Source organism: Hirundo rustica, chromosome 19, assembly GCF_015227805.2.
Source record: "Hirundo rustica isolate bHirRus1 chromosome 19, bHirRus1.pri.v3, whole genome shotgun sequence".
NCBI classification, from domain to species: domain Eukaryota; kingdom Metazoa; phylum Chordata; class Aves; order Passeriformes; family Hirundinidae; genus Hirundo; species Hirundo rustica.
The window spans coordinates 10,160,652-10,185,724 of NC_053468.1; the positions used below are offsets into that span (position 1 = coordinate 10,160,652).

General features: G+C 55.4%; 1 protein-coding gene across 5 annotated transcripts in view; it reads right to left on the bottom strand.

Moving 5' to 3' along the window:
• The window catches only part of CALN1 (calneuron 1), a 146,232-nt gene that overhangs the window by 60,624 nt on the left and 60,535 nt on the right, over positions 1–25,073 (bottom strand). The window lies entirely within an intron of this gene.

Sequence of the window (25,073 nt, forward strand, 5' to 3'; positions counted from 1 at the left end):
TCAAAGCTGAAGGACTCCTGACACACAATTACAGGGCATTGTCTGAGCTGGAAAAAGCCGTGTAACCCTTGCCTTTATCATCATCTCACTCCTGTTCACTCGAAACCTCCAAAATACATCCCATGGTCACATTTCAGTGGCCACTTCTGTATCTGCTGGTTCTTGGAAAAAAACGAAGGTTTCTAAAAATACCAGAAAATCTCAGAACCTGAGCACACAACCAAGCAGGGAGGCTGCAACTGCATTTCAGAGCTGACATTAAAATTCCATTGTGCTGCTTGAACTCTGGAGAAGTCCACCTTAAGCTCTGCTTTGGAGGAGATAATGTATGCTGGGCCATCCATCTCTGTCTGGGAGGCAGAGCCACACCTGAGCCACAGCCTCTGCCAGCATGCTGAGGTGACAGAGGCAGCCAGGACTTATCTGTGTGACCTTAGGTGCTGGCCAATGGGAAATTCCTGGGAAAGGTGCTGCCAGGTTACAGGTGATGGCTGGAAAATCCTCCAGCAGGTGTTTGAGCCTCTTCCAGTTCATCCTCCCAAACAGCTGCACTCTTGGAATGCCTTTTCTCCCAGGTTCCATCATTCCCTCTCTCCTGCCCCACCACGCAGTGAGATCCTCGTCCCCCAGGGACCTGGGGCCATCTCCTCCCACACCCCGCCTTTGAGTCATTCCTGACTTTTTCTTTTCTCTCACACCAGCCTCGTGCTGGACATTCCATCCCTTTCTCCAATTCCCTCATTCCTTCTCTGCTACATCTCATGCACAGCCCGAGTTTCTGCCTGATTCCAATCACAAGAGTCCCTCCCTGATTCCCAGCCACAATCCCTACCTCATTCCAAGCCCTAAAGCCTGCCTGATTCCCCAATCCCTGCCTGATTCCCCAATCCCTGTCTGATTCCCCAATCCCTGCCTCATTCCCCAATCCCTGCCTGTTCCCCAACACCTGCCTGATTCCCAGCCCAAATCCCTGCCTGATTCCCCAATCCCTGTCTGATTCCCCAATCCCTGCCTCATTCCCCAATCCCTGCCTGTTCCCCAATCCCTGCCCCATTCCTCATTCCCCAGTCCCTGCCCCATTCCCCAATCCCTGCCCCATTCCCCAGTCCCTAGTCCCCATTCCCTAATCCCTGCCCCATTCCCAGTCCCTACCCCATTCCCCGTTCCCCATTCCCCATTCCCTGCCCCATTCCCAGTCCCTGCCCTACTCCCCAGTCCCTGCCCCTTTCCCCATTCCCAGTCCCTGCCCCATTCCCCATTCCCCATTCCCCATTCCCCATTCCCCGCCCCATTCCCAGTCCCTGCCCCATTCCCTAATCCCTGCCCCATTCCCCATTCCCCATTCCCCATTCCCCATTCCCCATTCCCCATTCCCCATTCCCCGCCCCATTCCCAGTCCCTGCCCCATTCCCTAATCCCTGCCCCATTCCCCATTCCCCATTCCCCATTCCCCATTCCCCATTCCCCATTCCCCATTCCCCATTCCCTGCCCCATTCCCTAATCCCTGCCCCATTCCCCATTCCCCATTCCCCATTCCCCATTCCCCATTCCCCATTCCCAGTCCCTGCCCCATTCCCCATTCCCAGTCCCTGCCCCATTCCCCATTCCCTGCCCCATTCCCCATTCCCAGTCCCTGCCCCATTCCCTGCCCCATTCCCCATTCCCCATTCCCCATTCCCCATTCCCCATTCCCAGTCCCTGCCCCATTCCCCATTCCCCATTCCCCATTCCCCATTCCCCATTCCCCATTCCCCATTCCCCACCCCATTCCCAGTCCCTGCCCCATTCCCCATTCCCCATTCCCAGTCCCTGCCCCATTCCCCATTCCCAGTCCCTGCCCCATTCCCCATTCCCTGCCCCATTCCCCATTCCCCATTCCCCATTCCCCATTCCCCATTCCCCATTCCCCATTCCCAGTCCCTGCCCCATCCCCTAATCCCTGCCCCATTCCCTGCCCCATTCCCGGCTGGCATGCGGAGCCTCCTCTGCGGTTCCGGAGGCTCCTGCAGAGCCCAGGGCCGCAGGGATGCTGCGGGCTGATGAAGCCCGCTCACGCCTCCCCCTTTCCCTGTGGGAATCAGGCTGAGGATTCATCCCCTCGGCAGGGCGGGATAAAGCCCTGAGCCGCGCCGGGCGAGCCCGGCAGGGTCCCTGCGGGAACGAGGAGCCGATTTTCGGGAAGGTGAATCGGGGACTGTCCCTGGAGGCACTGCCGAGCCCGGGGGTCTCTGGGCACGGGAGGTGCTGCCCTGCCCCGAGCGCAGAGCTGAGCCGCTCCCAGATGCACGGGCTGGACAGGTGCTGTGTGCTGTAAACACGGAGCCGCTGTCATTGCAAACCCGGCCGAATATCCCAAACACAAAGGGGGTTATTAATAAATCAGCCCCGGGCGCAGGCGTAAGCAGAGCCTCACGCTGGATGCAGAGTGATTTATCCACAAAGCAAAATAGATCGGTCTCACGTTGCTGGAAAAGGACACCAGATGCCTTTGACGTCACCTAAATTATCTCTATTTTTAAAAGTTACTCTTTCCCATTTGCTGCCAACTCAGAAAGTCCAATTTGCCAAGATAATCTATCGAGTGGGGATGAAGATTTCCAAAGTTGAAGTATCGGTCTCTTAGCAACCGTAGTACTCTTTGTATTAAACTGAGCCCAGGCGTCTCCTGGAGCCTTTTCTGCACCTAATCAGTGAATTCCCATTAAAGACACAATATTGGAGAAACGTCACCTAGGATCCAGGATACATCTAAACACATCGAGTCCATGTTCTCTCTGCTCAGAGGGATATTTATAGCAGGGAGACATGTCAGGGAAGGATGCGGCATCTCTTATTCATGCCAGGGTCTGGATAAGAAATGAGAATGTAGGGAAAAAAAGGTGCAGCAAGAGCTGATAAGAAGAACAATATAAAATCATGGGAAGGCCTTCTTCCAGCTGGGCCTGGTTCAAGCAGTGGCCTTTGGGTGGTGGGAAAGGTGAGAGAACAGAAAAGAAAATAAAAGAAAGTAAAAGAAAATCTCCATTTCCTTGCCTGCTCTGCTTCCAGCTCAGTGTTTGGAGCCGTTTGATGCCTCCCTTTCTCCAAGCCTACCAGAGATGTGGAAAGGGCTTTTGCCTCCCACATGCACATCTGCTTCTCCCAGCCCAGCACAGAGCTCCGGCTCCTGGGAGCTGCCCTTGGGTAACACCTCCAGGTGCTCTGCAGAAAGCTGCAGGGTGCTGTTTTGGATGAAGAAGGGGTGACACAAAGCCACCTCTCTGTCCTGCCCCTGCGGAGCTCCTGTCCTGCCTGCCCAGCAATCCTGGCCTTTTTCTTCCACAAATGTAACAAAAACTTCAGGAAAAACAAGAATGGCAGCACGACTCCTGAGTCACTATTTCAGTACAGATGGCCTAAAGATGCTTCCTTATCTCTGTAAAGATGGTTCCTCACCTCCTTGCATCCCTGCAGGCTCTGTGTGAAGCCATGCCCTGTCCCCGTGTGCCCAGGATCAGCCTGGGGCTTTTCCAGGGCTGTCCCCACCGTCCCTGAGCAGTGGGAGCAGTGCCAGGGCCACGCTCTGCACCTGAGGGTCAGAACTCAGCAGCACTTGGGGAGTTTGGGGGCTGTCCTCTGCCCAGCCCCCCCTGCCTGCGTCCCACAGCCTGCACATGGATCACACACGTCCTGGGGGCTGCTGCTGGCCAAGAGTAAGGGCAAGGAGACAATTCCTGGTCCTGGAGTCATTGGAATTGGACCTCTGGATTCACAGGAGCGGGAGCAGCTCCGAGCTGGGCCGTGCCCTTCCTGCTGGCCTGCAGCCATCCCACAGCCCCAGCCCAGGGCAGGAGTGGCCAAAAACACATCCCAGTGACTGTCACAGTGGAGCCAGATCTCCGGGTGAACCTCCTGGACCACCACACAGCCTTGGATGTGAGCAAGATCCTGGGAAGCAGCCCTGGAGCGGGCACTGGGCACTCCCCCACCAAGCAAAGAGCCACAGCTCCCAGAGCTTTGGGACCTCTCTGTTCCTTATCTCGCAACAGATAAGAGGAAAAGGAAATCAATTCCACTTCTCCTCTGCTCCAACTCCAATCCCATCTAAGTACTGCTGACCCTATTTCCGGAGTGGTCTCCAAAGCATCCCACGAAAAATTCCATTATTGCCTGGGATTGTTGTTTATGATGTGGGGATTTCTCTGCACTCAAGGGCACAGGGCACAGAGGATGAGCACCTCTAGATTTACAAGGCAGAGCAGCTTCCCCCCCAGCTGGATTCTTCAGGGGGGTTCTGCTCCCTGGCACATGAAAGGTGCTGGGAAAATGATCTTGAGATGAGTGTGCAGCACCTGATTCCAGGGGCACTGGGAGCAGTGTGACAGGAGCTGTGGCACTGCCAGGGGCACTGGGAGCAGTGTGACAGGAGCTGTGGCACTGCCAGGGGCACTGGGAGCAGTGTGACAGGAGCTGTGGCACTGCCAGGGACACTGGGAGCAGTGTGACAGGAGCTGTGGCACTGCCAGGGGCACTGGGAGCAGTGTGACAGGAGCTGTGGCACTGCCAGGGGCACTGGGAGCAGTGTGACAGGAGCTGTGGCACTGCCAGGGGCACTGGGAGCAGTGTGACAGGAGCTGTGGCACTGCCAGGGGCACACTGCAGTGTGACAGGAGCTGTGGCACTGCCAGGGGCACTGGGAGCAGTGTGACAGGAGCTGTGGCACTGCCAGGGGCACTGGGAGCAGTGTGACAGGAGCTGTGGCACTGCCAGGGACACACTGCAGTGTGACAGGAGCTGTGGCACTGCCAGGGGCACACTGCAGTGTGACAGGAGCTGTGGCACTGCCAGGGGCACTGGGAGCAGTGTGACAGGAGCTGTGGCACTGCCAGGGGCACACTGCAGTGTGACAGGAGCTGTGGCACTGCCAGGGACACACTGCAGTGTGACAGGAGCTGTGGCACTGCCAGGGGCACACTGCAGTGTGACAGGAGCTGTGGCACTGCCAGGGGCACACTGCAGTGTGACAGGAGCTGTGGCACTGCCAGGGGCACTGGGAGCAGTGTGACAGGAGCTGTGGCACTGCCAGGGGCGCTGGGAGCAGTGTGACAGGAGCTGTGGCACTGCCAGGGACACACTGCAGTGTGACAGGAGCTGTGGCACTGCCAGGGACACTGGGAGCAGTGTGACAGGAGCTGTGGCACTGCCAGGGGCACACTGCAGTGTGACAGGAGCTGTGGCACTGCCAGGGGCACTGGGAGCAGTGTGACAGGAGCTGTGGCACTGCCAGGGACACTGGGAGCAGTGTGACAGGAGCTGTGGCACTGCCAGGGGCACTGGGAGCAGTGTGACAGGAGCTGTGGCACTGCCAGGGGCACTGGGAGCAGTGTGACAGGAGCTGTGGCACTGCCAGGGACACACTGCAGTGTGACAGGAGCTGTGGCACTGCCAGGGGCACACTGCAGTGTGACAGGAGCTGTGGCACTGCCAGGGGCGCTGGGAGCAGTGTGACAGGAGCTGTGGCACTGCCAGGGGCACACTGCAGTGTCCCAGCAGCAGGGTCAGCATAGCCTCAATACAGATATTCAATATATCAACATATCCCCACAATATCCGTGCAGTCTGAGCACAGACACCTAAACCTCCCCTAAACCTCCCCTAAACCTCCCCTAAACCTCCCCTAAACCTCCCCTAAACCTCCCGCTCTGCCTGGAATACAAAGTGGAACTTTGTATACAAAGCTGGTCCCAGCTTAAAACCCCGTTGAATTTCCCCAGGCAATGATGAAGTTGGTTGATAAACTGACTCTGGAAGTATTTCTTGCAAATGTGAATCGATTGAGATTGATAGGAAATAGAATCAAGAAACAAACCCACCTGGCTGCTCTTGGCAGCTTGGCCATTAAATACATAATTCAATTGTGGGGAAACCCAGCTCTGGTCTGGATTTCCAGCACGAAGGAGGCAGCTGCAGGGAGGGAAAGAATCCAGCACCAATCCCGTTCTCACAAAGGTGGTGCTCGCTGGGGCTCTCCCAGGGGTGCACAACTGCCCTCCCCTGGGAGGAGGATCCTGATCCAACACCTGGATTCAGAAGTTTGCTATGAAAACATCTCAGGAGAGAGAGGGAATTGTCTCCTTAAGGAAGCAGTGAGAAGGGAGCAAAGTTCCTAAGTCAGTTCAGGGGGAAAACCTGAAATTTCTGGTCGTTTCCCACTCCTCTCCACGGAAGCAGCTCCTCCCTCAAAGCACAAACTGCTGCTGGCTTGTCCCAAGCTGGGAAGCAGCTTCTGCTTCCAGAGGCTCCCACATCCCCCTGCAGCTGATCCCACTGTGCTGGACAAAACCTGCCTGTTATCCTGGAGACACTAAAACACCTCTAGGGCACTCAGGAAAAGCTGCTGTGAGTTCTGCAGGTTGCCAAGAGCTCCAGGGGATTCCACAGTGGCCAAGGAATGACAAGGAGCAGGGAAATCCCAGCTGTGCTCCTTCCACGGGCTGTATCCCTGTGCCAGCTGCTCGTGGGGAGGGACTGCAGCCCAGCACGGGCATACCAGAGGATCCTGGACATGGAGGATCTGCTCCAGGACCTCTCCAGGCCATCCAGAACATGGGGGAAAGATAAAAGCAGCTCCTTGCTCCTCGTCTCCATCTGATATTCCCTCCGAGGGTATTTTAGCAAAGCAGGAGGAAAAATCCCAGAGAGCTCGGCCAGTTTCATGGAAACAGGGAATACCCTCAGCTGGAAGGAATCCACCAGGATCATCCAAATCCAGTTCCTGGCCGTGCACAGGACAGGCCCAAGAATTCCAGCAGGAGTTTATTGCTGCAGCACATCAGCTGCCTTCCCTCCTCCATCCCTTCCCATCCACTCCAGCCCAGATCCCAGCAAGGCGCTGGGAGCGCCCTCAAAGGTCACACATTCCCTGTGCCTGGAGGAAGCTCACTAGGACAGTGTTCATGGGATCATCCACTGCCACCCCTGCCATGGCAGGGACACCTCCCACTGTCCCAGGCTGCTCCAAGCCCCAGTGTCCAACCTGGCCTTGGGCACTGCCAGGGATCCAGGGGCAGCCACAGCTGCTCTGGGCACCCTGTGCCAGGGCCTGCCCACCCTCCAGGGAACAATTCCTGCCCAATATCCCATCCAGCCCTGCCCTTGGGCACTGGGAGGTGCAGTCAGGTTCATCCCTTCCCAAGGAAGGGCAGGGAGGGCACCTGGAATGCCCAGGGACAGCTGCAGGTCGGCAGCTCCAGAGCAGTTCTGGGTCCTGGGAAGGACAACACCAGGTCAGGGTGGATCTGATGCTCCCTCAAGGGCCCTTCCTCAAACAGTCCCAAGACCCCCACAAGTCTCCCCATTCCATTCCAGGATCACATTTGCTTCTGTTTATCCCACAGGGAGGAGTCCCATGGATTACCCACGCCAGCAGTGCTGCTCCACTTTCTCCTCTCCCGAACACCTCCCCCAGCTCCATCTGACATTTGCAGCTCTGCTTTGGAGCAGACAGCGAACAACTGCTCCGTGTTCTCCCTCTCCACACCCTTCTCCCACTCTGGAGCCTGGATTCGCCTCATCCTGGGCTCTGCTCAGCCTGGAAGCCTCTGCTGAGCTGTCACAACTTCTTGTCACCTGGACCCTCCGTGGCCACCAGAAACACGGAGCTGCCACCAAACCCTCACAAGAACCTCTCTCTGCTGCTGAGCCATTGGCAGGAGAAGAAAAAGAAACCTCCAGGCCCCCAAACCAATCCCTGAAACATCCAAGATGGAAATCCCACCCTGCAGACTTCAGCACTGTTGGCAAAGCTCCCCTTGGAAACAGGAGCTTCCCCAGCTCACCGTGAGCAGGTCCCACAGGAGCTGGGTCACAGCCCCACGTCCAGCCCCGAGAAGGGACAGCTTTAGGGGGACAGGCCAGGGTCTCCATTCCGTGGGAACCAGCATCAGTCTCTGTCACCGAGACATACAAAGCAGCTACACGCAGACAAGAGGTTTTGCAGAGCAGAGGTTTCTCTGTCTACCTTAAAGCTGAGACAGGGCGGAGAGAGAGACTCTGTTTTATTTCTTACTTTTTATACATTTGTGGGTCTAGCAGAAGATTGGCTTTTAGAGTTTTCACCTCTCAAGCCAACTGGCCAGACCAGCCGTCAGTTACAATTGTTTTCAGGTTAGAAATATGCAAACAAAGGACAGAGAATGAAAAACAAAGGATTTGTTTATGTTACATATGTGGGAAAAGGTAGAAAACTGCTCTAATATTGTACAATAACTAAAAAGATCTGACTCCATTTATGAAAATCAAAAGGATCAGAAAAACCACGGTAACAAGTCTCCAGTGACCTCATCGTGCCAGCACCCCCTGCTCCAGTGCTCACGGATCCCAGGGGATGGGAAGGGCTCTGACCTCCCCGCCATGGCCAGCCAAGGCCCAGGGTGGGACACAGGGAATACCTGGAGTCCCAAACCAGCCCCAGAGGCCAGGCCAGGAGCCTCCAGCCCCGCCATCTCCAGCAGGAGCTGTTCCCACCAGGATCCCTGGCGGTGGGAGCAGCAGCTTGGGCACCGGCAGTGCCTCCCCCTCGGGCACCTCCAGCTCTCAGGTGAGCTGGTGAGGGCTGGACATCCCAGAAACACGGAGAGAAGCTGTGACTGGCAGGATCTGCCTCCTTCCTTCCTCACCTGCCCTGTTCTCATGGAAAAGCTGCAGCAACATTCACACTTAATCCCAGAAATTGCTGCACACTGGTAGAGCTGCAGGGCCAGGGCAGTTGTATCCCTTTGGAAACCCTCATTCCCTGATTCCTGTCAGTTCCATCCATTGGAGAGGCCTCATCCCCTGATTCCTGTTAGCTGCATTCCTTTGGAAAAGCCTCATTCCCTGATTCCTGGAAGGTAATTCCTTTGGAAAAGCCTCATTCCCTGACTCCTGGAAGGTAATTCCTTTGGAAATCCCTCATCCTCTGATTCCTGTTACCTGTATCCCTTTGGAAAGGGCTCATTACCTGATTCCTGTTACTTTTATCCCTCTGGAAATCCCTCATTCCTCATTCCTGTCAGTTGTATCCCTTTGGAAATCCCTCGTTCCCTGGTTCCTGGAAGGTAATTCCTTTGGAAATCCCTCATTCCCTGATTCCTGTTAGCTGTATTCCTTTGGAAAAGCCTCATTCCCTGATTCCTGTTAGCTGTATTCCTTTGGAAATCCCTCATTCCCTGATTCCTGTTAGCTGTATTCCTTTGGAAAAGCCTCATTCCCTGATTCCTGTTAGCTGTATTCCTTTGGAAAATCCTCATCCCCTGATTCCTGGCAGCCCCGGAGCCCAGAGGTCTCCCAGCACCAACCAGGGCAGCCCCTTTGTCAGCATCTTGCTCTGGGGTAAGATTTTGCTGCTCCTATCATCTAAAAATATCTCAGGAGAACTTGCTCTGGCCCAAATGGCTCTGACTGAAAGGGTTTCAAACGCCAAACATCTGCTGGGAATTCGGAGCAGGTCTGGCTTGGTTTGCTGCCCTTTTCCCAACTTCAAACGGCTCCAGAGCCCTGAGCTTCGCTTCACTAAAATGCTCTGTTGCACCAAAATCTGAAATAAAACCCGGGTTAACACCTCCCTCCATCCCTTTCCCTTTCCTCCAGGGCCTCCTGCACGGTCAGGTTACAGTTTCCTGTTGGATTTCCTGCGTTTTCCTGGGCCGGGCCCGCACTGGGAGCGGCTGGGTGGGCGCAGAGTCCCTGCCCTGAGGAGCAGTGGGAGGAGAAGGCAACTGGGACCAGCCTGAAGCCCACAGAGAGTTCTGTGCCTTCCTAAGTCCTGAACTGAAGGTCGAACTCTTCCCAAGCCCTTGGCCATTCACACCTGGGGCAGCGTTACTGGGAAGCTGCGGCTGCCCCTGGATCCCTGGAATGCCCAAGGCCAGGTTGGACACTGGGGCTTGGAGCAGCCTGGGACAGTGGAAGTTGTCCCTGCCATGGCAGGGAGTGGAACGAGTCTTAAAGTCCTTCCAGCCCAAACCATCCTGGAATTGCGTGATCGCTGCGACAAGTGGCCGTGTCCCGCCCTGGGGTGTCCCAGAGCTCCTCAGGGACAGTTTTCCAGCTGGGAATCCCAACCTTTGCTGGGCCACAGCCGAGTGAACAGATCTGGTTCCCCTTTGTGCCAGGCTGGGCCATTTAACCATTAACCCTGCTGGTTTCTCTGGGCACATCCAGCCCCCTGGAAGGTTGTTCTTCCAGCCACGCTGGTCTGAGGAGGCTCCAGCAGAACCCCAGGAACCTCCTGGTGCCCGGGGAGGGCAGAGCCAGGAGCACAAAGTGCCACACTTTTTACACCACATTGGGAAGGTTTACAGATTAGTTGGAGTACAAAGTCAGGTCTAATTGATGTTTGTATTGATTGAACTGCTCCAAGTCTTAATTTTGGTTGTAAAACTTCCTTTAAAACAGAGCCATTTATAATTAAGACAGGATCTGTAATTAATGGAGTTTTGTGCTCATAAAACTGCCTCTCTCATCAGTCTAAATTAAACTCCACATGAAAGTTGGAGCAAATTAAATACAGTAGATGCCAAACTACTTTCTCTGAACTCTTTTCTATTCTTATTAATGTCAAAACAGAAGAGATGTGAAGGTGTGGAAAAGTGTTGAAAATCCATGTTTGGAGAGGAGGCAGCAGGGGAGGACACCGCGGTCTGTGTAGGGTGAGCACGGAGACGTCCCCATCACCTTCCACAAGAGGCAGGAGCCACTTCCCACATTCCAGCTGGAAAATTAGTATTTTCACATTAAAGAATTAATATCTTGTCCCTCTTGCACCATTCCAACAAACACAAACCTCCTTGGAAAAGTGTTTTGTTCCACCAGAGTCACAGGAGGTCACCACACCCAAGGGGGGGTTGGCAGAGGTTCACTTCACGTGCCGTGGGTTATTTAAAACAAAGGTTAATTGCAACAAGGGTGAGGACTGGCCTGGCCATGCCCCCAAATCCCCATTAATGAAACTCCTCCGCTCTGGTAACCGTGGTTGACCAAATGACTCTTTCCAGCCTGATCCATTGGAAATCTTTACAGCCATCAACACAATATTTACATAGCTCAGACAATTCTGAGCTCATGGCAAGAAAATAAATCGTGGACATATGTACAGAGCTAAGGGTTCCCCAATAAATCTGTTTGCCATGACTGCCTCATCCACATCTAGGTAATTAGCAATTTCCCCTTTAAATGCTCCCATTTAATTGGGGTTGCTGTTTTTAGTGGAATATGGTTTCCTCTTCCCAAAACGACCATTGCTATTCTTGTATCATGGGTTTTTCTGGCTGCCACATTCTGCTCTCCCCACTCACGTTAAAAAAGTCACTGCAACCCTCACCAAGTATCTATGGCTTGAAGATGCCTACACACATCCCTGAGCCTGCATCCAGAAAGCTTCTCACAGCTGTCCAGAGTTATCCAGGGCTGTCCCACGGGACTCCAAACTCCAGCTGCAGCCCAGGCTCCTCAGCAGCTGCTGCAAAGAGGCTGCTCAGGCACTGGTTGTTTCCAAAGTCATCCTTTGGGGTGCCCAGCTGGCCCCATGGACAGCAGCAATCAGGGATCAGGGAAGTCTCAAGGAGCGCTCTGGGTGAGGAACTCTGGCCAGTGCCACTGGAGGGTTTGTCCCCTCCCTGGGGATAAGGATTATCCCAGCTGCTCCTGAACAGCCACCAGCCAAAGCAGAGTGGGGCTGATGGAGGTGGAGGAGGTGCCTCACCCAAAGCATGGGAGGGAAATGCCCAAGCAGCACCAAACCCCTTTGTCTAATCTGTTTTACAGCAAAACCAGACCAATCTGCTGCCCTCCTCCCTCAGAGCCTCCCCTTTCAGCCCATTTTCTTAATTTGTGCTGCTCTCATCCCATCAAAGCCTCGGAGGCCTCAGGAGCAGGAGCTGGGAGAGCTAAGGGAATGCAGAGAGTTGATTATTAACGGAGCACATAAATTACCATACTGGTAATTACCCAGAGGAGTGAGGTTCAAAAGAGCCTCTGTCTGTTCCAGCAGTGATTCCCAGCCCAAACACCCGTCCCAGCCCGGGGCCAGCCCTCCCTCACAGCCAGGCTCGCTCTGGGATGGAGCGGGCGTGTGCCACCCCGAGCTGAGACCTCCTTCTGAGCCAGCAGATGAACGGTGGCAGAATGAGCTGTGCCCATGGGCTGCTGCATCCCAGGAACCCCCAGGATGGGATGTGACATCAGATCTTCCAGCACTCAGGAGCAGAAGCTCAGGAGGATGAAGCTTTCTCCAGGAGCTGATCCCTAAAAGGTTTCTATTAGAGCGAGCAATAGACTCTAAGGACATCACCAGTTATCTGATTCCTTCAGTGACAGCCCAGCTCCGTCCATGGGAATTCTCCTGCCTCCACCGCTGGGATCAGAATTTCACATTTGTGAAATCAGCATGTTTTCCTCGGGAGACACCGAGTCCCTCCCCAAGCTCGGCTCTTCCTTTGGCTGAGCAAAGACACCAACCCTGCTCCTCCTGAGGAACATTCCACGGGCAGCTTCTCCATGCACAGCAGCTCCAGTGTTGTGCCACGTTTGGCTTCAGGCACTGCTGGGATGGAGAGACAGGCGGTCTCAACATGTCATCAGGAGAGCTTTTATCTGCCAGGCTTCCACAGTGTGATTCCAGCCCAAATTTTTGGGTGAGGAGGTGAAATAATCACATTAAACACCTGAAAGCAGCAGCTTCAGGTCTCTGTTATTGCAGATAAACCCCAGCAGAGACATCCCCAGCATACAGGACTCAGCCCTTCCCCACAGCAAACCCCGCAGCGAGGCACACTCGGTGTCCCTCGGGCTCAGGTGGCACCAGGTGGCACCCAGCCAAGAGCCCTGGCCCACTGCTCTCTTAGAGGGGAAATAAACTGAACCCTTCAATCACCTAAAAACTCCTCTCCAAACCCTCAAGAGCTGCTGAGCAGCAGCTCCTGCAGTGTGAGCTGCTGTCTGATCCCATCTGCTTCTGCCAGGCCTGAAGGGAACACCTCAGCCTTACCCTCACTGATGGGAGCTGCAGAAATCAAAGCACGTCTCCTCATCCAAGGAGGGAAAAAACGCAGATTGGGAACGCCAGACCCGGTGCAGGACAGCAGGGAAGCTGGGGAGGAGCCCGACTGCCCCTCCAGAGCCCTGTATTTAACCAGACTCTGGATTTGCTTTGCTGCCATTTCCTCAGCTCATACATTCCAGCCTTTTCTTGTGAAAAGTGAGAGCCAGACAAAAGGGAGGATGGGGAATCCGGCAAAGGAAAGCTGTGGAGAAACGAGCCTGGAAGCTGCTGGAATGAATCCTGAAGGAGCAATCAGCCCCCTAAGCCCCTTCCCAGAATGGGGTGGGAAGCGTCCCTTCTGCATCCCAGCCAACCCAAACCGTGGATGTTTTTACTGCTGGGCTGGAATGGCCATTCCTGGGCTTTGCCAGAACCCGGGCTCGGCTCCCGGGAGCTCCTCAGGGGAGCAATGAAAGCACTTGGGAGCCACGGGAACAGCCTGAGGGCACAGGGGGGGCTCAGCTGTGACCCCACTCCTGGGGCTCCTCTGCCAGGATGAGAGGGATCCCTGCACATCCCTGCCCGAATCCTGGCCCTGCTCCCGTGCCCTTGGCTTGGCTGGAAATGAACCATCCCGAGGCAAGGTGTCTCCTGCAGAGCTTTCCCCAAACCAGACCCAGCCTCTCCGAGACACCTCATCGGCTCCCAGCAGCTGCCCCCACCCCGTGTCCGGGCTGGAAGGAAATGGTTGGATTTGATCTTTCTGCGGATGCTGGGACCTGGCCAGCCAAAATCTGCACGTTTGCCACACCTTCAGGGCAGAACTGAGTGAAAAAGCTCAGACTCAAAATGAAACACTTCGTTTTGGAACGGATGAGAATCCTTCTTTTTTTTCCTCCATAGCTTCCGATTCATGGGAGAAACATGCAAAAATTCAAACGTGCTGATTTGGCTCAGATAAAAAAAAAATAAGTAAATAAATAGAAAAAAAGTAGGGGCATCCATTTACTTTTAAACTCCAATAAACTGAACAATCCCCTATTTGCAGAGCTGCTTTGGGAGGCAGTGCCTGTCCTGGGGCTGTTCACTCTCCCTGCAGTCCCTGAGGAACAGATTTGTACAATCGGACGTTGTTACTCCTGGGATTTAGAGAGGGAACCTCAGCCCATCTCACTTCCACTTCCCCCAGGAGCGCAGCAGGACAGAACATCCAACTCTCTCTATTTTCTCATTTTCTCTCCTCTAGCAGTGGAACCAAATTCACGAAGCAGTGACGAGCTCCATTGAGTGCTCGTGCTGGCAAACACAGCTCCCCGTTTCAAAGGCAGAAATTGCCGTGTCCCCGCGCAGCACAATCCCCTCCTTGTGTGCAAACGTGAGGAATTGCTGAGCACAAAACTGTTCCAAGTCCTTTGTACCTCCGGGAAGTAGCAGCAATTCCAATCGGTTCCAGAGCCCCGTGCCTGCCCCTCCCCACCCAGAGCTGTTCACACAATCTCACGCCCTGGATTAGATTTCGCTGAAAGGAAAGTAATGAGATTTGTGTTTCCTCGCAAATTAAAAAGAAATTGCCCAAAAGAATAATCCTAAAATACAAAATACTGCCTCATCCCAGATGTTTCTAATAGGCTTGTGTTCTAATGGCTTATTTAGAGGGACTTTTCCTAAATTACATCTTAATGATGTGCATTCAGGACCATGAGACACAAATATAATTCACTACCAAAGCTTGGGGGTTTCTTTCTTTTGTTGTTGTTTTTTTTGGTTCCCCCCCCTCCCCCCGGAATTGTTATCTAAACAAGGGAGATATTTTCATAAAGCCTTTGTGCTGTTCTGCACTACTAAAGACTGAAAATTCCAAATGCCAGCATTTCTGGGAGTTCTTTTTCTTGCTCTTACTTGGCTGCTGCTGTCTGTGGCCCCTCAGCTCCAGCCAGGGCACGGGCTGGGACTGAGGAGCTCCCTGCTTGTCCTTGTCCAACCCATCCCAATTCCAGCCAGATTTGGTTCCCAGCTGCTTTCCCCACTGGTGAATGGTGCCAGGACTCCGGAGACCTGGGCACTGAGCTCCATGCTCTCCTGTCCTGTTATTCTGACTGTTGCTTCACGTGATGCTCGTGTGGGTCCTGCTGTTGTCCCAGCACTGCCACTCTCCCTCCCATTTGTCCCTCTCAGCTGGGACCAGGCCACGAAAGCCCTTCGGAGTGGGGGTGAGCAGGAGACCAAGGCAGACAGAGAGGTCCTGGCTCAGCTCGTGCCCCAAATCCCACCTGGTGCAAGGCCAAGCCCTCCCTGCCCACCATCACCCGGCGAGGAGGGAGGGCAGGACCTTGGGCTGAGCTCAGCCTGCCAAAACCACGGCTCAGCTTTAACTCATTTCATTTGGAGAGCGAACAGCCTGAGCCAGGCTGGCACCAGCCCTGCGAGCTGCAGTGCTCTCACCCTGCAGTGGCTGTGCTGGCACCGAGGGCTCCCAGAGCATTCCAGAGCTGCAGCTCCTGCCTGGTGCAGGGGCTCTGCTGCTCTCCCTGTGCTCCTGAACGCTCCCTGTGCCCCTGGGCACTCCTGGCATCCAGGGTCAGAGCAGGAAGCAAAGGGGACTGAGTTGTCCTGTTTGTCCCTGCTGTTCCTGGAGCATCCCTGTCCCTCACAGCCCTGCCTGGGGGTCCCTGCAGCCCTGCACAGCCCCGGGGCCTGGGAACACCGTGGTCCCTGGCAGAGGGGCACCCATGGATGGCTGTCCTTGGCTGGACTTCCAAGGGCTCCTAAGCTCTGCTGTGATGTCACCAAAGCCAGAGCTGGGAGAGCAGCACCTGCTCCATGCCCAGGTCCCCCGGACCCATCTGCTGTGGCTGCAGGCTCGAGGGACAGCAGGGCACCGCTGCACATGGCTCTGGCTCCTTTGGCTCTGGGAACAGCAAATCCAAGGCTGCTCCTCTCAGCTCCTCCCCATCTCCAAACCCTCTGCCCTCTGCCCCATCCCATCCCACTGGGCACAGCCCCCCCTGTCCCTCCTCTCCTGCTTCCCCCAGCTCTGGCTTCTTGGGAACATGCAGTGCAGATCCTAAGGGAGCATCCTTGCTCAATCCATTTCATGAACCCGGCCTTGGCACCTTTCTCATCTGAGCCGAGGCTGCGATGTCTCAGAAGCCGCATCCGGGCAAGGGGAACGGGCAAACAGAGAATTCCAGCCAGAGGGAGAGGACAACCAGGTTTAATTCCCAGCACTGCTGACGTCCCTCTGCTGGCCTCACATCCTGCTCACCGTGCCAGGGCCCTGGCCTTGGCCTCAGGACAGGAAAGGCACCTTCTGGCACACAGGGACATGGGGACAGGAACGCAGCGTCCCTCAGCAGAGCCCTATGGGTGATGGATGTTCCCTGGAGGAGCAGGGCTGGGATCCTGGCAGTGCCATGGGGAGTGTCCCCACCCCAAACCAGAAACACCGACCTTGACGTCTGGTGATGATTCCAAAGGCTCTGCTCGAGTGGCATCTGGGAAAAAGCCCCTCAAGGGCACCAGGTGAGACCCCCTCAGTCACTGGGTTTCTGTCCCTGCTGCAGCAGCATTGTGCCACCCCCGTGTCACCAGCAGGGACCACGGGGACACGGGCACTGGGCAGTCCAGGCAGAACTCATGGGCAGCAGGAGCCACAGAGGAGGCTCTGGCAGCTCCCAAGCCTTTGGTGGCTTCTCCCCCTTCCCAAATCTCTCTGCTGCCCAAAAAACTGAGGCACAGAGGAATGAGCAACAGCTAAACCATCCCAGTGAAGGACTGTGAACAGGGATCTGTCCTTCTGCTTCTCCAGCATGCACCTAACCCCAAAACCTCCTTATTTAGGGGCAAAACCTATTTCTGAGTGTTCCCCTGTAGAGATTCGGTGGGGTTCTGCAGGTGTCAGTGCCTTGGAGAGGAGGCTGCTCTGGGGAGCCAAGGCATCGGCTCTGCGGGCTGGGGCTTGATTACGGCTGATGTGCTGAAGTGAACATCCCCTCCTGGCTGAAATCCCTGTCCCCACAGCCCCCAGGGATCCTGGCACCGCACTGCCCCTCCAGCCTGGCAGGCAGAGCACCAGGATCATCTCCAGACCCTGCAGGATTCTGAATGCGGGTCCTTGAAGGTCGGATCTGCAAAGGCCAGCTCTGAGACGCCGTGTGAGCAAGCAGAGCCCTGGCAGCCCCACAGCCCCTCGTGTCCATCCTGGACATTCAGGGCATCCAGGACTGCCCTGCTGGGAGTCACCAGAGCCATCCCAGTCCCAGCTCCTCTGCTGGCAGCTTGGCCAGCCCTTTTCCCAGCCCTCCCTGAGCTCCTGAGCCCAGCACTGCCATAAAGAGTGAGCCATTTGCTCAGCACTCAGTGCCACCAAGGGATGCCTAAGGCAGCTTAAATCCAGGGGAAAGGCCAGGTTTGTGCCTCTGCTTGTGCTGTTAAAGGGGAAGAAATGGCTTTCCAGAGGGATTTTCGGCTGGGAACCAACTGTTTGTGTCCCCAGAGCTGCTGTGGCTTCTGCAGCGCTGAGGTTTCTCCAGGGCCTCGATCCTGTGGCCAGGATGGCTGGGACAATTCCCACCTGATCCAAAGGAGAGGCACCATCATGGCCCTTCATGGGTTGGGGGGATGTCCAAAATCCATTCCCGTGGCACTGCCAGCCCTGCCCAGCTCCAAAAGCCTTGGGTAGGAATTGGTGCCTCCCTCTGCCAGGGAAAGATGCTCTGGACAGACTGAGCCCATCCTAAAGGATCCCTGGGAGCTGGGCCAGCAGGGAGTGACACGTTTGGGACCTGTCTGGGTGTGCACAGCACACCAACGCCTCTCTGAATCCACAGCTCTTCCCATCCTGGAAAATGGGGCACACAGGGCCATTCAGCCCCCAGGGAATGTCCAGGGAATGTCCAGGGAAGCTCACAGCTCTGGGCTGCAGGAACCCTGTCCCAGGCAGTGCCGCAGCCTGGGGAGCAGCCCAGCAGAGCACTAAGGCAGCAGGTGAGGATGGGACCCCTGGGTGCTTCCAGGAATGCTTCGTGGAATAGCAGGGACTTCCTAAACCCAGGTTTAACAGCAGGGATTGAAGAGCTTGTAAAATTAATGATCCAGCCCAGGAGCTTGCATCAAAAATTAAAAATCCCTATTAAAAATTGGATAAACGTGTCACAGCCAGATTTAAATGCCTTTATAGCAGGTTTAGCTCCTGACGTGGATTTGCTCTGTTCCTGTGGCTGGAGGAGACACAGGCAGTGAATTCCCAGCCACGGGAGCATTGCCCTGGCAGGATCCATGGAATTCCAGGGAGCACCAAAGCCTCAGCAGCACCTCTGGGGAGAGACACACCCACAGCAGACCCCAAAGGAGCAAAGAGGATGCCTCTCCTCAAATCCATCTTTTTCCAGCTCAAACAGGCTCCATCTCCACTACAATAATCCAGGAATCCTCCAGCCCTGCCCAAGGATATCTGAGTATCCCCCCCATCTCACCAGCCTGTTCCCAAACTGTGTCAGCATAGCTGGAGCTCAAACCATCCCTTTAATTGTTGTCCAGATGGTGTCCCTGTCATTTTAATTTGTTGGCAGCCAATCCCATTTCATTTGTACTCTCTTGCTGCAAGGACTCTTTCCTTGGAGCTGCTGCTGCTGCCTGTTCCTGGATTTTGGGGGTGGGCAGTCCAGGTGACACATTCCCCCTTGGGAAGGGTGTGGGACAGGGGGAGCAGAGCCCCTGGAGCCCTTCCCAAGGCTGGCTTTTGTTCCTGTGGAAAATCAACCTGCCAAAGCCCAGGCTCCTTGTGCAGGGCTTGGGGTGTAAAGGAGAATGGAAGTATTTCCTGTCCTGGAGTTCCACCCTCCAAAGCTTTCTGCCACCTTCCTGCCGAGGAGCTCCAGTGCTGGAGAATCTCAGAGCTCATCCCCCAGCTCCAGCGGTCCCCATGGCAGCACAGAGGCTCAAACCCTCAGAAGCTGGAATTCCTCTGCAGACCTCACTGTGCCTCCCTTTGGGTGTGCACACCCTGCTCTGCCTGTCTGCGGAGGGGAGGGATGCTAATTCCAGGGAAAAGGAGCTTTCCTGAGGCTGAGGGGGGAAGGCTGCTGATGCTGGATGAGTCTGTGGCACACAGGACCCTGCTGCCACAGGGAAGGATTCCCAAAGGGAGCTCAGGAGAATGGAGCTGTGCTGGGCAGGGGCCCCCCCTCAGCCACTGCTCCCAGGAACACTGGCACTGGAGACACCTGAAGGGACAGAGAGCAGGGAATGACACCCACAAACCTCTGCCTTGGGGCCCTGCGGCCTCCTCTGGGCTGAGCTGTCACAGCTTCGGGGACAAGGACCCACCCTGTCCCCATCCAGGAGCTGTCTGGAGCAAATGGGAACCTGCAACTCAAGAATTCCTGCAGAGTTCACTGGGCAGGCCCTGGCACAGGGTGCCCAGAGCAGCTGTGGCTGCCCCTGGATCCCTGGCAGTGCCCAAGGCCAGGTTGGACACTGGGGCTTGGAGCAGCCTGGGACAGTGGGAGGTGTCCCTGCCATGGCAGGGGTGGCACTGGATGGGCTTTGAGGTCCTTTCAAACCCCAAATCCTTTCTAGGATTCTGCAATCCTCAGAACATTAACACTGCACCGGATTCAATAATTTCTTTAGGGAGGCTGCTCCGTACCTGGAACTCCCAAGCCCCAAGGAAATCCACACTGGAATTCCAAATTGTAGCTGGAAAATTGGCAGAAGGAGCTGGGCAGAAGGGAGAGACAGAGCAGCTCCTCTCCCCAGCAGCCTGGGCATGGTAGTGGCACAGTTTGATATTCAGGGACATGAAACCCCATCAGAGCCCAAGAGCAGACAGAAATAATTCAATTTCCAGCTGTGGCCACTCGCAGCAACAACACTGGGGATGAACCTCCCTTGGAAAAGAGCTCTGGGAAACAGCAAAACGAGCTTTATACAGTCCCAGCCACTGCATTAATGCTTGCAGGGCTTCCACTGAGCGTGAACTTGGGGAGCTGTGAAAGGATCCATATCCAGAGTATCTCCTACCCCAGGAACATTTCCTTTCCCTTTCCCTTTCCTTTCCTTTCCCTTTCCTTTCCCTTTCCTTTCCTTTCCTTTCCTTTCCTTTCCTTTCCTTTCCTTTCCTTTCCTTTCCTTTCCTTTCCTTTCCTTTCCTTTCCTTATCCAGGTGTTTTTTCCTTTCCCTGGAGCTGAGCAGGCTCAGCCTGTTGCTGCTCCATGACTCAGCCCACTGACTAATGCCTGTCTCCCCTGGGTCTCCCTCCTGGAGCACATTCCTGCTCCTGTTCCCTGGATCCCACCTGGAGCACCGAAGACAATCAGTCCCCAGCTGGGGAGGCTGGAGGGACTCTCCCTGTCCTTTCCCTGCTGTGCCATGCCCAGGGCAGGATCAAAGTGCAGGGGAAAACTCAGCCTCTGGAGGGGGACGGGAGCAGTGGGAATCCTACCGAGCCTTCCTGATAACAGCACGGAGAACCAGCTCTGGACCGGCCACACCCTCCTGGCTCACGGGGGTTTTGTTAAATCACAGCCCCCAAAGGAGCGTGGTTGGTGAGAGAGCCCTGCAGGACACGGCCCCTCCTTCCCAGGACCCCAGGATTGTCACCAGACGTGCAGAGGAGGGTGAACAGCCCTGGCCTGGGCTGGTGTTCGGAGGCAGAGTTAGGATGGCACAGCTGCGTTTGTGATGTTGGGCCTTTTTACCCACGGTGTGTGACCCCAGAGTGTCCCCAGAGTGTCCCCAGAGTGACCCCAAAGTGACCCCAGAGTGACCCCAGCCCCACAATGCCACCCTGCCCTGCTCCTTGGCCCTGCCTGCATTAGTGGCCAGCAGGAGACAGCTGCTAATCCAAGCTCCATGTGGAGCAGCACTGAACCAGGACCCTCAAACTCCCTCCGGAGCTGCTTCCAGTGGGCTCTGGAGCTACTCAGGGATGTCTTCTACACCCAGGAAAGAGAGCCAGGTGAGGGCTGGTGACAGCGGGGAGGTGCTGGGAAGAAACAGCAGAAATCAGGCATCTGCTGTGGTTTACAGTCCACAGGGATGGGAAATCCTCCTGGTGAGGGAAGTCCCCGCATTCCTGCCCTGTATTCCCCTGCATCCCAAGCTCCTGCAGCCCTTCGTCCTGGGCTGCTCTGCTCACACCTCCAGTTCATCCAGGCAAAACCCTGGCACTGCCCCCCTGGAGCTCGACCTTAGGGGCTGCAAGGAGCCCAAAAATCTCTGCCAGCCTAGAGAAGCCCCACAGACAGCCCAGCCCCACCTGAGGCAGGAGCTTCCTGCTGCTGGTTCCAGAGGAACCTGGCTCAGGTAAGGGTTTATTGGGATGTCTGCTGGACAAATGCTGCTGCCGTGGTTCACATTTGGGGTTCTCTGCAAGGCCCTGCTTGCATCTCCCCCAAGCCTGCTTATCATGCATCTCCCTTCAGGTGAGATTTGTCACATTCCCACTCTGGAAATGTTTTTCCCTCCTGACAATACCCTTTAGATAGTGCCTGTGGAGGTGGATGACTCAAGCTTGACATGATTATTTCCATCCAGCATTTTTCATTAAAAATACTCCTGATGGTTCGGAACGTGAGGACAGGAGCTGCCTTGAAAGGGACGTGGAAAGCTCAGAGTCTGCACAAACTGTGCCATGATTTTATGTCAACCAACAAGAGCCAGAAAATCTGCGTAAAACAGCCCCTCCCAGCCTGAATTCATCATTTCATGCACAGAAACCTCCAAGCACGTGGCAGAACCATCCACCTGAGGCTCCTCCTTGCTTCCAGTCCCTCAGAGCCACGTTATGGATGAGCTGCCACTTCCAGCTCTGCTTTCACCCGGACTTACAAAGTTAAGGATCTCCTGATTTAGCTCTGGGCAAGTTAATTCCCTTTGTGACAGCTCCCAAACACCCTCACACTACTCCAGCCCCACAAATAGCAAACGCTGCTGCTGGGAATAGACACCCATCAGCAGAGTGACCTCTCCTCTCCCAGCCTCCCCCTGCTGCCAGCAGCGCCGTCGGAGGCAGCAGCATGGAAAAAACCAGAGTGGAGTTAGGGATGACAGATGGCTGCTGCAAGGCAGGAAACTTTTGCAGGGGAAGACTTCCTGTGCTCTCCTGAGGCCTCACCTGGGAAACTAGACACAGTTCTGGCGTCCCCAAGGTGGGGAGGGCATGGAACTGTTGGAGCAAGGCTGGAGCAGGGCGGGAAGTTGATAAAGGGACTGGAGCACCTCCCCTATGGAGACAGGCTGAGAAATTTGGGATTGTTCACCTGGAGAAGCTTCCAGGGAGAGCTCAGAGCCCCTTCCAGGGCCTAAAGGGGCTCCAAGAGAGCTGGAGAGGGACTGGGGACAAGGGCTGGAGGGACAGGACACAGGGAATGGCTTCCACTGCCAGAGGGCAGGGCTGGATGGGAGATTGAGCAGGAATTGTTCCCTGTGAGGGTGTTGAGGCCCTGGCACAGGGTGCCCAGAGCAGCTGTGGCTGCCCCTGGATCCCTGGCAGTGCCCAAGGCCAGGCTGGACACTGGGGCTTGGAGCAGCCTGGGGCAGTGGGAGGTGTCCCTGCCATGGCAGGGGTGGCACTGGATGGGCTCTGAGGTCCCTTCCTACCCAAACCATTCTGGGATTCTCTGATTCTGAATATTCATTTGGAAAAAAAACCTCTCAGAGAAGAGGCAGAGAAGCACTTTGAGCGTTCACCCCAAGCCCTGGGCTCCTTCCCCCTTACATTTCTTGAAATCGGAGCTCTTTTCCAGTTCCTGATCTCCCTGTTCTCCTCCAGTCCCCACCTGCAGCTGAACCGGGGAGATCTCCCGGGTATTCCCTGGAGGGTGAGCTGGGAGCAGGGTCAGGCTGCAGCACCGTCCCCCTGCAGCATCCCAGAAACCCTTCCCAAGTGAACAGTGCTGACACATGCAGTGCCAGACAGAAAAAAAAAGAAATCTGCTGGAAGGAACCCAACAGATCAGGCACTTGTTGGAGCCTTGAGTGCAGAGGAACGTTATAGAAAATTCCCAGTGACTCCTCCAGCTCCAAACCTATCATAATTTAATCTGTGTGACTGGAATTTCTCAATAGGCTGGAACTCCCTTAGGACCGAAATCTCATTGAAAAAGAAACCAAGGAGAATTTTGGCATCTCTTCCCCGGCCTGGAAGATGAAATGCAAATCTGTTATTGGCATCGAGCTCTCACAGCTTGATCCATCCACAGAGCTCCAATAGCCTGACATTAACTTCTCAAGGAAGAACATTTTGTTACTCATCCTCAGACAGTTTATGCTTAAAGGCAGAAAGACTAATTCTGTTTGGGGTTTGGGCAGTGAACCTTCCCCAATTACCAGCACAGTCAGGCGCTGATCTGGTATTAGCGACAAAACACAGGGAGATGGAGACTGCTGACTTCATTTTAAGTATAAATTCCAGAGGCTGAACGCTGCTGGCTCATGGAAAAGCTTCTTCTGCGGCTCTGGCTTTTCAGACACGGGTCAATTTGGTGCCACTCCTGTGTTCGCAGGCGGAGGAGGATAACCTGAGGTGGCGCTCCAGTGTGCTGTCCCGGAGCTGGGACATCCTGGTGGCAAAGGCACAAAGCCCACGCCAAGGGGGGCGTAGAGCAAAGGCTGCCAGGAAAAGCATGGATCTTAACTGGAACACGAGGCTGCGCTTAGCGGGCAGGGAATGAATGGACGGTGAGGTGAAGCGCTGTGTCCGAACTCCCGGGGGCTCTTTGAGAGCCGACGAACGCTCCGCGCCGCGCCCCCACTCCCCGGCACGGCCACTTCAGCGGCGCTCGGATGAGCAGCACCCGGCTGCTCCTTCTCCGAAGGCGGCTCCTCCACACCTGATTTCCAGCATTTGCCGGTAATTAACGATCCGCAGCGCCGGATTCTCCCGGGGCAGGCGGGGCTGGGCTCCAGCTCCTCCCGCAGCTCCAAAGCCGTGCCCGAGGGCTCCCGGATCCGCGCGGGGATCGGGGGCAGCAGGGGAAGGGTGGGATTGGGGCTGGATTCCTTTCCCTCGCCCGGCACGGCCCGTTTCCATGAGAAGGGAAGCAGGGACGAGCATCCCCCGTGCCCTGCATGGCCGTGCCAGGGGTTCCAGCCCCGGGACCGCTCGAAGCAGCTCCTGACGCGTCTCAGAATCTCACAGGCAATTACAGCAGCCGTGCTCTAATCGGGACAGGAATGACAGGAAACCCTTGTTTGTGCTTGGAGGGAGCTGCGGGACCTCCTCCCTCCTGGTGTGTGTGACAGCCCCTGACCCTGCACAGGGACCCGGCAAAGCTGTGCCTGGCCACACCATCGGCATCTTTGGGATGGGCAGGAGCTGAGCCAGCTCAGCTCAGCTGAACTCAAACCCTCAAGCCAAGTTGCAGGACAAGAGCCCAGAATGTGACCTTGGCGCTGCTGGGGTTCCTGGGTCCGAGCTAAGCGGCGCTGAAGTGGTTTCTCAGGTTGTCTCTCACCCGAGCTGTGTCCTCACACCCTCATTGGGAAGAGGAAAACACTGTTGGTACCTGAGGTACATTCGTGTAAAGCTCACAAACGCAAATCCAAAGGAGGCTCCGAGCTGGAAAGGCTGGATAATGAAGGTCTGATTTACCAAACACACAAGGAAGGGGCAGGGTGGGCAGAAATGCTGGCCTCCTTCTCCAAAACGCCCCCAGGTTGTCCTGGCAGGACCAGTTCCACCTTGCACCCTTCCCTTGATCCTTCCCTCAGAAGTTCTCCATCAAAGCCCCAATTCTGACCACGGCTTGTACCAAGTGTCTACTGGAGAGCAAACCAAGAGCTCCAATTCATTCCACATTACTCAAAGGCAGGCTGTCAACAACATTAACTCCAATTATTTACTCAGAAATAACCCTGGTGCACCACAAATCCTCTACAGAAGAGACCTTTCCCCTGAACCAGATGGGGAGTACCCGGCCACTCATCCCGGGCCAGGGCAGATTAACAACAGCAGCCTCCAGGGGGAAAACGATGGGATCCTCCAGGCAGCACAGGTGGACAACCTTCCTGCTGGCCTGTGCCAGACTAGGGCTGCTCTGTGCTCACTGCCACTGATCTGGAAAATG